At 38.1% G+C, this 13,110-nt stretch overlaps 1 pseudogene; it reads right to left on the bottom strand.

Annotated features, from left to right (window-relative positions):
* Nucleotides 1-34: 34 nt before the first annotated feature.
* Nucleotides 35-11,424, bottom strand: LOC103256490 (annotated as a pseudogene).
* Between the last annotated feature and the right edge of the window lie 1,686 nt (nt 11,425-13,110).

Here is a 13,110-nt window from a genome sequence, read left to right as displayed (position 1 = left end):
CTGCCTGCCTCAGGGCAGGCAGCAGGAGACTCACCTCGGGCAAGACATCTCGGTCACAGGAGAGGTGGCAGCGATCCCAGCAGATCTTCCCATTTGGGGCTTCAAGGACTGAAGTCATGGATCGCCTCCGGCCCGGGTGGTGCAATGTGCTACCGGTGGCGGTGGTGGCATCTGCACTGCAGTGGCTGTCCAGTCCGCTGCGATGCCCCAGTGGTGACAATGGCCAAGCTCCGTATGAAAAGCAGGCTGCGATGTTGGGGTCCGCAGCCCCCGGGGATAAAGCCAGAGACCCACTGCAGTTCTCCTTTGCAGAGGGTTTCACAGACCGGGTTGCCCCGTCGCCATCTTGCTGGAAGTCCTGGGAGAATTTGAAATTAGGTGGTCACACTTAGCCTGTGGGAAACCAGAAGCTCTATTTTTTAAATTTCTGATGTTTGAAGTTAAGAGGATTGGAGAAATACCTGAAAAACCCTCAGTTTGTATAATTAATAGTTTCACCTTCATGTTTTACATGATTTTATGTTTTGTTGAAAAAAAGTCTGTCTGAGACTGAAACTATGAATATTTTTTTCCAGCAGTCTTCTGCACCTAGATTTAGGTATTCAGCATCAGTTAATTTGAAAGTAACTTTGGTAGTTCACTTTTTGCATTCATCTTTAATTGAAGAGGAGCAAATTAACTGCTTTTTAAAAACCTAATCTCAGGTATCAGACAGATGGAGTTAAGGAAACAAGAAATTTTATTCGCTCATCTTCTGGTGTATTCTGTTGCTACATTTTTGCCTTGTATGTGATTATTGATTCATTTTTGACTCCTGTTTCTTCATGTGAAAGATGTTGGTATAAATGTCATTTCTTATCCTGGGGAAATATCTATCTATTTATTTATTTTTATTTTCCCTTCAACATCTTATTAACCTGTGTAGAAGAATTCTGCAAGTCACAAAGAGAAATTTTTAGGGAATTTGACTTTCAGCTGAACCATTAAAATAACACAATCATATGTACTCTCTACTTGCAAACAAATCTCCCGCTTACCTCTCTTATAAGAAAAGGTTAGAAGTTTTCCTCTATTTTTATCTTTATTTTTTATTTTGAGTTGGAGTCTCACTCCATGGCCCAGGCAGGAGTGCAGTGGCACACTCATGGTCACCCCAGCGTCAACCTGCTGGGCTCCTGTGAGCCTTCTGCCTCAGCCTTCCAAATAGCTAGAACCACAGGTACACGCTACCATGCCCAGCTAATTTTTTATTTATTGCAGAGATGAGGTCTCGCCAAATTGCCCAGGTTGTTCTCAAACCCGTGGGCTCAGGCAATCCCTTCACCTCGGCCTCCCAAAGTGCTGGGATTATAAGCTGAGCCACTGAGTCTGACCTGTCTATTTTTAAAAACGTCATCAACAATTTCTAAAAGAGAGTTTCATTTTTTTCCACAATAATGTACATGTATTTCACCTTTAGATAAATTAAAATTTTATAATTTTATTCTTTTGGCCATCTTAAAGATGATGAAGCAGAATAAATAAATTCAAAGATCTGGAAACTTTTAAGATAAAATGTCATACAATGTAGGATATTTTATCAGATAATTTTACTTTTTCTAAGTTTCATTATGATGTAATTAATGTTTAATCATTAGTTCAGAATAGTATAATATTATTTAACTTCTGATAAATACAGACCCAAGTACCTACTGTATGTGCTAGATCTCATTCTAGATAAGGATATATGAAAGCAAATAATACAGAAAAGACCCTTGCTCTAAAGAGGAAAACAGATATTAGATAAGAAAATAAATGGATCAATGGATAAGCTAAAGTATAAGGGGAAAGCCCCAAAAACCCTAGAATTATTCTTTAGAGGGTGCGCCTCTTGTGGTACAGTCATCTCCCGCTAGGTAAGTGTTCTAGGAACCTATTGGCATCTATGTACCCTGCTAGCATTATTGTGAGAGGTTGCTTTCAGCTTCAGTGAATATTTTTTGATGATTCTTTCAGCGCATTGCCTATTTCATAATAAGTGATTTACATGAACAACTGTGCTGAGTACTCAACAGTTTTTTACCAAAAATGGCATTAACCCTGTGCCCTACCTCCCTATTCACCCCATCTCTCCAGAAAGACTTTTTTTATTTCCCTGGAAAAGAAATGTCCTTAAAAGGAAATGTTTTACGGATGTGGAAAAGGTGAAACAAAAAAATGGCAGAAGCACTAAAAGGCATCAAAAGTGACAAGTTCAGAAACTGTTTTGAGCAGTGGAAAAAGTGTCTTGATAGGTATACTGCATCAAATGAAGAGTACTTTGAAGGTGACTGAAGTTTAAACATGTAAGACTAAGTAGACAATTTTTAATAAATAAGTTATAGTTTGGGGAAGGCCCCCCTTGTATATCAGACTGTGGTAGATTCTATTTAAGAACCAAAGTATGGTGTAATATGATAACTAATGGCTAGTTTAGGTTGGATGGTTATGGTGAAGAACATTCTAGGAAGTGGAAACACAAAGATGGCCAGTAGTTCCAGAAGAAAGCTGAGACGAAAAGACTATTTTTTTAATTTTTAAATTAAAGCATAAAATAACAGTAAATTAATATTTTATAGATAATATTTGAGAATAATTTAAGAATCTAGTTATTATCTAAAAATACTTCATTGACTGAATTGTCATTGAAAATCTCAGTTGGCTCCTTTGGTTGAGTTCTCTTGGACTGAATACAAACAGCAAAGTGGTTTACAGAAAGCAGTGCTCTCTTTGAAAGGAATACTTCCCTAAGGATAACTTTTCAGCACTAGCAGTGGGTAGCTCTCTAGTTTAATGAAAAGAAGTACTGAAGCAAAGAAAATATGGTGTCTGCCTCTGCAGTCTTCCAAGTGGTTCTTGAGGCACTTACTGTGCAATGAAGAAGATAAGGTATCTCTGCAGCCTGCCAATGTTAAGGTCTCTGAAATATCTTGTCTACCTCACCATGTTTACAAAACAACTTGTAAAACCATCTGCCACAGTGAAGAAAGAAACCACTTCTCCTCAAATAAAACCCAGTAAGCATAAGACACGTGTGCATGTGTTGAAAACTCCATTTTTAAATGAAGTAAAATGACACTATTTCATGTGATGTGGATAATTGTATACTTTTTTTAAAAATGATGATATTCTACAATGAGGAATAACTAATGTTTACTGAATGAGACAGAGCTCCATGTGGATGTTCAATTCTTTTTTTAACACATATTTTTTATTTTAGAACTGTGGGGTACAGTTAAGGATTAGGTATAGAAATATGCATTGTGTAGGTACCCTTGTTGATGAGGTGTGCCCCCCGGTACCCAGACAGATATTGACTACCATTAATCCCACCTCCCTTCCCCTCCCTGCCCCTGCCATAGTTTCCTACCACTGTCAATCCTTTTGTTATAGTATTATGATAGTTGTTCAAGGTCCACTTATGAGTGAGAACATGTGATACTCAGATCTTTGTTTCTGTGAGAGATCACTCAACATTATAAACTCTAATTCCATCCAGGTTGCTGCAAAATTCATGATTTTGTTCTTTTATATGGCTGCATAATAGTTCATTGTGTATAAGTACCACATTTTTAATCCAGTCCTCTTTTGATGGACAACATGGTTGGTTCCATGATCTTGCTATTGTGAACAATGCTGCAATAAACATACGAGTGCAGGTATCTGTTTTATAGAGTGATTTGAGTTCTTTAGGGTATATTCCCAGTAGAGGGATTGTGGGGTCATATGGAAGGTCAATTTTTAGAGCTTTTAGGAATTGCCACGCTGATTTCCACAGAGGCTGCACTAGTTTACACTCCCACCAACAGTGTAGAAGTGTTCCCTTTTTGCCACATCCTCCCCAGCATCTGTTATTTTTTGTTATTGATAATGGTCATTCTGACTGTAGTTAGGTGGTATTTCAGTGTAGTTTTAATTTGCATTTCCTTGATGACTAGTGAGGTTGAACATTTCTTCAAGTATCTGTTGGCCGCTCATATGTCTTCTTTTGAGAAGTGTCTGTTCATGTCTTTTGCCCACTTTGTAATGGGGTTGTTTGTTTTTTGTTTTTTGTTTTTTTCTTTTCAGCACATTTGAGTTCTTTGTAGATCCTAGATGTTAGGCCTTTGTCAGACATGGAGTTGGCAAATACTTTTCCCCAGTCTGTGGGCTGTCTCCCTGCTCTCTTGATGGTTTATTTGGCTTTTCAGAAGCTTGTCAGTTTAATGAGGTCCCACTTGTCTATCTTATCTCTTATGGCCTGGGCACTTTGAGTTTTGCTCAGGAATATGATGACAGTTGCAACTTCCATAAGGGTGTGTCCTGCATTTTCTAAAGTTCTAAAGTTTGAGGTTTTACATTTAGGTCTGTGATCCATAGAGTTAATTTTTGTGTATGGGGATAGATAGGGGTACTGTTTCAATCTTCTGCATGTGGTCAGCCAGTTTTCCCAGCACCATTTACTGAATAGGTTCTCCTCTCCCCAGTGGTGGGTGGTCGAAGATGCATTGCTTGAGAAACTGAGGTTTTGCTTCTGGAATCTCAATTCTATTCCATTGGTCTATATGCCTGTTCTTGTACTAATACCAAGCTGTTTTGATTATTGTAGCTTTATAGTAAAGTTTAAAGTCTGGTAGCATGATACCTCATGCTTTGTTTTTGGTTTTGTTTCGTTTTGTTTTTTCTGAGGTTTGTTCTGGCTATTCTTGGTTATTTGTGTTTCCGTATGAATTCCTGTATTGTTTTTACTAGATCTGAGAATAATGTTGCTGGTAATTTGATGGGTATTACATTAAATCTGCAGATTGCCTTAGGTAAGATGGACATCTTCACAATGTGAATTCTTCCAATCAATGAGCATGGGATATTTTTCCACTTGTTTGTGTCATCTTTGATTTCTTTGAGCAGTGTTTTGTAGTTTTCATTGTAAAGGTCTTTCACGTCTCCTGTTTGGAAGATGCCAAGTTATTTCTTTTTTTGTGGCTATTGTATATGCGATTGTGCTTTTTCTTTGGGTTTCTGTTTGTTTATTATTGGTGTAAAGAAATGCGATTGTCTTTTGCACATTTATTTTATACCCTGAGACTTTGCCAAAGTCCTTTATAAGTGCAAGGAGGTTTTTGACAGATTCTCTTGTGTTTTCAAGGTACACAATCCTGTCATCTGCAAAGAGAGATAACTTGAATTCCTCTTTTCCTATTTGGATACCCTTTATCACCTTGTCTTTTCTGATTGCTCTAGCCAGGACTTCCAATACTATATTGAAGAGGAGGGGTGAGAGTGGGCATCCCTGTCTGGTTCCGGTTTTCAGGGGAAATGGTTTCAATTTTTGTCCTTTAGGAGTATGCTGGCTGTGGGGTTCTCGTAGATGGCTTTTACTATTTTGAGGTATGTTCCACATATGCCTACATGTTCGAGGGTTTTTATCAAGAAGGAGTGCTGTAATTTATCAAAAGTTTTTTCTGCATCTAATGAAATAATCTTGTGGTTTTTGTTTTGACTTCTGTTGATGTATTTAATTGCATTTATGGTTTTACAAATGTTGAACCAGCCTTGCATCCCTGGGATGAAGCCTACTTGGTCATGATGGATGATTTTGAGATGTGTTATTGAATCTGGTTTGCCAGGATCTTGTTGAGAATTTTAGCATCTATGTTCATCAAAGATATTGACCTGTAGTTCTCTTTCTTTGTTGGGTCTTTACCTGGCTTGGGTATCAATGTGATGTTGGCTTCATAAAATGATTGGGGAGAGTTCCATCTTCCTCAATCGCCTGGAATATTTTCATTAGGATTGGTATCAGCTCCTCCTTATGGAATTCCACTGGAAAGCCACCTGGTCCAGGGCTTTTTTTTTTTTTTTTTTTTGTAGCTAGTTTTCTTATGACATGGTCAATTTCCTTGATTGCTATTGGTCTATTTAGGGTATTAATTTCTTCTTGTTTCAACCTAGGCAGGTTGTGTGATGTCATAAAGTCCTCTATTTCCTTGAGGTTTTCAAGTTTGTTTCCATACAAGTGCACATAGTAGTCTCTAATGATCTTTTGTATTTCTTCAGGGTCAGATGTGACTTCATCTTTTGTGATTCTGATTGTGTTTATTTGGCCTTTTTCTCTCTTTTTCTTGGTCAGTCTAGCTAGGGGACCATCGATCTTGTTCATCTTTTCCAAGAACCAGCTTTTTGTTTCATTGATATTTTGTATTTTTTTTTTTTTTTTTGGTCTTCTGTGTCCTGGATTTGGGCTTTTATTTTGGTGATCTGGATTCTTCTGCTGAAGTTACGGTTTTGGTGGTCTTGCTTTTCCAGCTTCCTTAGGTGACTTGTTAGGCTGTTAGTTTGTGATCCTTTCATTTTCTTCATGTGCATTTGTAGAGATATGAATTCCCCTCTTACTACAGTTTTCATGGCATCACAGAGATTTTGGTAAGATGTTTCTTCATTTTCATTTGTTTCCAGGTATCTTTTAATATTTGTTTTGATTTCGTCATTGACCCAGGAGTTGTTTAGCCTCGTGTTATTTAGTGTCCATGTCTTTGCAGGTTTGGGAGGTCCCTTGTTGGTGTTGATGTTTATTTTTATTCCACTGTGGTCCGAAAAGGTGCATGGCAAAATTTCAATCTTTTGAAATTTGTTTATGCTTCATTTATGGCCAAGTATGTGGTCAGTCTTAGAGTCTTTCCATGCGGTGATGAGTAGAATGTACATTCTGTGGTCATTGGGTGGAGTGTTCTGTAGGTATCAATTAAGTCCATTTGGTCAAGAGTCACATTGAGGTTCCGAATCTCATTGCTGATTTTTTTGTCCTGATGACCTGTCTAGAATTGTGAGTGGGGTATTAAAGTTCCCAGCTATGATACTGTTAGAGTCAATATCTTTTTTGAGTTTACCCTGAAGCTGCTTTATGAAAGTTGGCACTTCTAGGTTGGGTGCATATATGTTTAGGATAGATATTTCTTGTTGATGGATTGAACCTTTTATCATTATGTAGTGCTGGAGTCCAGCTCCAGGAGAGAGTCAGGGCTTGAGATGGGGGAATCAGGAAGTGGCGAAAAAGAAAAGACAAAAACGTCAGGATCCTTCTTCCTGGGGAGAATTCAAGACTCTGCCAATTTTTATTCAATTCTTACAAGCTTATATAGTTTTTTCACTGACCTCCCTACCCACAAAATGTATCCCATGTTACACATTAAATGTTTACATCATGTTTTTTCTTTTGTTTATGGGGAAGTTGACCTTTACAAGTTACATTTTGTTCCTTCCTGCTACCGGTGGTGTAACAAAATACCAGCTGCCAATTTATCAGCCACATCCTATGACCTCTAGGCCTACCGAATCTCTTCCCTTTGTTATTCTATTTCTTTTTCTTTACTAATCTATTTTCTTAATACACCTTTAGCAGCAATATATTGACTCGTTTTTTCTTTCATATAACCACCCTTATCTTACCCACTATGAATTCTTAATACTATTAATTTAAAATTTAACTTTCTTAATTCTAATTGCCTTATCTATATTACTTGCTATTTTCTTATCACCTATTTTACATTTTATATTTCTAAACAGAACTTAAGTCTAAATTACACTTATATATGAAATTAATCTTACTTCTAATCCTAGATGTATTTAATTTTAAACCTACATTAAGTGTGTATAATTTTAAGTTTACGTTAAAACTTAATTATTTCCTATTCCTTCTATTACTTATATTTAACTAATACCTACATCTATAACAAACATTTATTTTTAATTGTAACTGCTATTTATTTAATTCTAATCCTTACTTTAATTTTAACCCTCTTTCTAATTAAACTATAATATTTCTTAAATCAAAAGGCATGTCTGTGACTTGTTTTTCCTGAAAACACCTGTTTTTGGAGATACTCTGTCTCAGTTTCTCACTTCCTCATCAATCACAACTGTCAATGTTGTTACTTATAAAGGGTATGAGGAAGTACCTTTTCCTTTTTAGCTAAAGGTTTCAAAATTTGCATTCCCTTGTCCCTTCAGGAGGGAGATTTTTGCTGTTGAGATATTTTTACATTTCCATACATGGGTTTACCGCTAATTCCACATCCTTGCACATTCTAGCTAATTGTTTTATTTATCAAGGGAAGTGTTTTTCAAGCCTAAGCACACATTCCTTTAAGGCCAAAAGGAGTCCTTCAATAGGATCCATGGGGCTCTGCCTCCAGCATGGCCACTTCCCACTGGGGCTCTGCTCCCAGTCAGCATTTTTCCCATTTTCAGGTAACTTCCATTTTGCATCTTTAGGGGTTGTGGCTTCCGACATCTCCCCCTATTTTGTTTTTTAGAATGGCGAGGTGGATAGTATCAGAGTTCTGTTGAACAGCTTTTCTTAGTTTCTGGATAATGACTGGTAGGATAAACAGCAAAAACAAAATGTTTAGTCCAATTGCTATAAAATTGTAAATTGAATTCCATAGAGAATTAGAAGAAATAAATTGAGTAAGAGTATCTGTGAATTTTGATGCCAATTGAGAAAACAAAGTTGGAAATAAATGGGCTTGAGAAATAGCCATGATTTGAGTGTGCGGCTGCTGAATGTCTAGGGTTGAATTTGTGGAGTACCAAACTCCCATTAAGTATTTTTGGACATCAGTCCAGCTAATATTTTGCCCATTACATGCCATAGGAGTAACACAAATCCATTTAAATTGGGCATGACAAGCAACAGACATTTGGACTTTAATATGCTGTATTTGATTTCCTATATTTAACAGTGCTGATTCTAAAGCATTTAATCTATTAATAATACCCTTATCTATTTGTTCTTGAGCAAACAAAGCTAAACTAGCATTTTGGGATAACTCGTTCACATGTTCAGCAGTATGTACTTCCTGTACTAAAGCAGCTGCAGAAGCTGCTACAGATCCTATTATGGCAATTAATGCTGTAATTCCTAATATAAAGGCAGCCACAAACCTTCGAGATCTAGCTAAAGTAGAAGTTACTTGTTCCAAAATGAATGTTCCAGGAGTAGCATACCAAGGGATGGGCAGCTTAACAGGTACAAACACATATGCCGGATGTTTTAATAAAAACACTTGAGCGGGGTTTTTACCAACACAATTGGACAGTGAACAATTTTCACAAGTAATTTCGAGCATGGGCTGGATGGACGTGTAGCTCATGGTGATGATGGATGAGTCGATCAGACACCCACACAGGTGAATCGGCATTCTGGGGAGAGACACAAGCAAATCCTCGTCCGGATGTTAGTAAAATATCAGGACCTCACCACTCTCCAGTAAGCAAGTCCTTCCACCTGACCAATGGAAAATCAGAATACAAATTAAAAGGTTGCACAGAAAATTTCTCAAAAACGGCTATAACTGTACACATTTCAACTCTCTGGGCAGATTTCTCTGTAGTCTTAAAATTATAAGGTTGATTATTAACCACGTAGGCTGCATGCCCTGTAGACAACCCATCAGTAAAGACCAGCTCTGCCGGAGGCGGCAATGGTTGAGCTGAGCAGCAACTTGGAAAAATAATTGCCTTTTGACTTAGAAATTGCAATAGAGGATTCGCAGGTAAATGGAAAGAAATAACTCCAACAAATCCTAATAATGCCAAAGCCCAATCGACATCCTCAGCTATTAATGTATCTAATTGTACCTTAGTGTATCATATAATAATTTCTGACACAGCTCCAAAACTTCTGAGCTGAGCAGAATATGTTGGATACGCTACCAAAACTCTCTTAGCTTTAACAGGTAAATGTAGCCATCCTGTAGGAGTATATTCAATAGATAAAACAAATAAGGACCAAGGCTTAGTGTAATCAAGCCTTTTTACCTGCTGTTCAGAAAGCTTTTGCTGAACCTTATTCAATGCTTCCAATGCCTCAGGAGTTAACTGTTGGGCTCATGGACTTGTTTCTTTCCCATATCATCATAAGTTCAGCCATCCTCTCCTCAGTGCACTGTGCAGTAAGCCGAGCCTCTGCATCCTGGTCCCAACAGTCTTCAATTGTCTCCTTGAGTGATCTCACTGTCAGGCTATTTTTCTTCCAGGCTTCTGGGAACTTGGGTCTCTGGTTTTCCCTAGACACAAGAACCTGCATATCCTTAAAAGTGGGGTGGTTTCCAACTTCTGTCTGAAAAGCCATCTGGTATTCTGGCACAGATTCCCCTGAGAAGAGATCTGTACATCTCATAAATATCTCCCAAGAGATTAGCCCAAGTGCATACATGTCTACTTGTTTCAAAGCTGATTCATAGTCCCTCAGGTTCACTGGTCCTTCAAGCACTTCTGGTGCCATATATCTGATTGTGCCAACCTCACTTATGGGTGCATTATCTTTTTCCCCTGGGCACACCAGTCTATTTCCAGTCAGCCTCATGGACAACCCAAAGTCACTAATAACACAAGTTCCATCATTTTTCACCAAGATATTTCTGGTATTTAAATCTTGGTGGGAAATTGCAGGTTTATAATGATCTCCTCATGGTAATTCTGTGTAAAGACAAGCCAGTCCCCTGGCCACAGAATGAGCCAGATGGCATGAGCTTACCCAGTCACTTGTATGGAGACTCTGATAGTCACATAGAGATCCATTGGGATAGTACTCCATCAGTAAATATTCCATGCGTCCATCACAGTGACTCTCTCATCTCCAACTATAAAGTGAGCAATATTGTCATGTTCCATCAAAGGCACTCTGTAAATGTTCTTCTCATTGATAAAATTCTGATGGTTTGCAAAGGAAAACACTTTTACAGCAACTGGATGCTCATCCAAGGAGCCTGTATATACTGCTCCATATCGACCCCAGCCAATCAGCTCCAACAGTTTCAGATTATCTAAATCAAGAGACGGTTCTGATGCTGCTGCGTCCATCGTGTTCATATTGTGAAGACCTTGTTTATGGTCTTCTGGCAAAATTCTGTATCCAAAGTATAAGGCAACTATCAAAACAGCTAATACAGAGACTGAAGCCAAAGCAATGAGTATTGTTTCATCTCGGTTAAATGAATGAGGTGGACTGAGTGGTGTCGTGTCAGGAGGTGGAAAATTCTCAGTAAAGTTGACATTACATAAATCTGTGCTACAACAGCAGAAACGGTACGTCCCATTCTGAATTGAGGGAGGAGTGGTTGTTACTACACACTCTCCATAGTGACACTCTTGGGGATCTCCAATGTGAGGCCAACATCCTTGTTTTACAAGATTTATGTCCCCTTTTGATTTCTCCCAAAGGTCATAGCAGGTGCTACCTTTTGAGCATAATATTGTCCCATTTTCATGAGAGATTCAACTCTCACCTATCCCAGGGTCTTGCTGATATGGATCCTTAAATGCACATAGCTTTTCTTGATTCTGGGAAACAGCTGCGGCGCTGATCAACAGGACAGGCCACAGCAGCCAGAGCACCTGTTGGGGCTGCCATGGCGAGGAAGGCATCCCTGGGCCAGCCACAGAGCGGGAGGATGCATAAGAGAAATGTAGGAAGAGGCGCGGGTGGAGACCGTGCCTGAGGCTGCCCTTGCTTCTCAGGGCTTGTCCCAGCTGGATCACAGCACGCTTCAGAAGGATGAACGGAGAATGAGAGGATGTTCTTACTAAGCAATGGGGTGACAGTTAACTTAGGTTGGGAAAAGGTACCATAGCAAGGAGTAGTCATAAGCGCCTGTCTCAAAACATTCCACAAAGTATAAGTATCCTCAGGCATCTGAGTCCCTCCACTAGTAGAATACCATTTTTTAATATTTTTTCCAACCTGATCCCAAGTTTCCAAATCCAAGGTTCCCTTGTCAGGAAACCAAGGACTTACTTTCTGCACAAAATCTAAAAATGAATTAAGCTTATCTTTACTAACCTTAATACCTTTGTATTGCAATGTTTTTCCTATTATTCTTAAATATGCTGTCCTTTCCTTAGAACCCAAATGGCCCATAATTACTTCTTTTAAAGAGGCACAGCAACTTCTCAAATTCTGAAATACTCTTAAAGAGACATGACACTTTTAAAGAGGCACAGCAACTTCTCAAATTCTGAAATGTTTTAAAGAGACTTGCTAACTTCTCAAATCACTTCTTTTAAAGAGGCACAATATCTTCTCAAGTTCTGGATTACTCTTAAAGAGACACGACAACTTCTCAACTTCTTTTTAAAGAGGTACTACAACATCTCAAAAGTTCAGGTTACTTCTCAACATCTTAAAGAGGCACAATAACATCTCAAAAGTTCTGGCTATTTGTCCTGTCCTTTCCTGCACTCACTCACAGGGGGTCGGCAGCACCCTCAGGGCAAAGTCCATTCCCGAAATGATGAACGGCATGAAAATTATACTTACCCACTCAAGTCCACTGTTCGGGCGCCACTTGCTGGAGTCCAGCTCCAGGAGAGAGTCAGGGCTTCAGATGGGGGGATCAGGAAGTGGCAAAAAAGAAAAGACGAAAATGACAGGATCCTTCTTCCTAGGGAGAGTTCAAGACTCTGCCATTTTTTATTCAATTCTTACAAGCTTATATAGTTTTTTTACTGACCCCCCTACCCACAAAATGTATCCCATGTTACACATTAAATGTTTACATCATGTTTTTTCTTTTGTTTATGGGAAAGTTGACCTTTACAAGTTTCATTTTGTTCCTTCCTGCTACCGGTGGTGTAACAAAATACCAGCTGTCAATTTATTAGCCACATCCTGTGACCTCTAGGCCAACTGAATCTCTTCCCTTCGCTATTCTATTTCTTTACCTTTACTAATCTATTTTCTTAATACACCTTTAGCACCAATATATTGACTTGTTTTTTCTTTCATATAACCACCCTTATCTTACCCACTACAAATTCTTAATACTATTAATTTAAAATTTTAACTTTCTTAATTCTAATTGCCTTATCTATATTACTTGCTATGTTCTTATCACCTACTTTACATTTTATATTTTTAAACAGAACTTAAGTCTAAATCTACACTTATATATGAAATTAATCTTACTTCTAATCCTAGATGTATTTAATTTAAAACTACGTTAAGTGCGTATAATTTTAAGTTTATGTTAAAACTTAATTATTTCCTATTCCTTCTATTACTTATATTTAACTAATACCTACATCTAAAGTAAACATTTATTTTTTATATAA

Source organism: Carlito syrichta, unplaced genomic scaffold (assembly GCF_000164805.1).
Source record: "Carlito syrichta isolate Samal-C Ts95f unplaced genomic scaffold, Tarsius_syrichta-2.0.1 Scaffold289678, whole genome shotgun sequence".
Taxonomy (NCBI): domain Eukaryota; kingdom Metazoa; phylum Chordata; class Mammalia; order Primates; family Tarsiidae; genus Carlito; species Carlito syrichta.
Note: the sequence above shows the minus strand (reverse complement) of the source record. Positions and strands in the feature narration are given on the sequence as shown.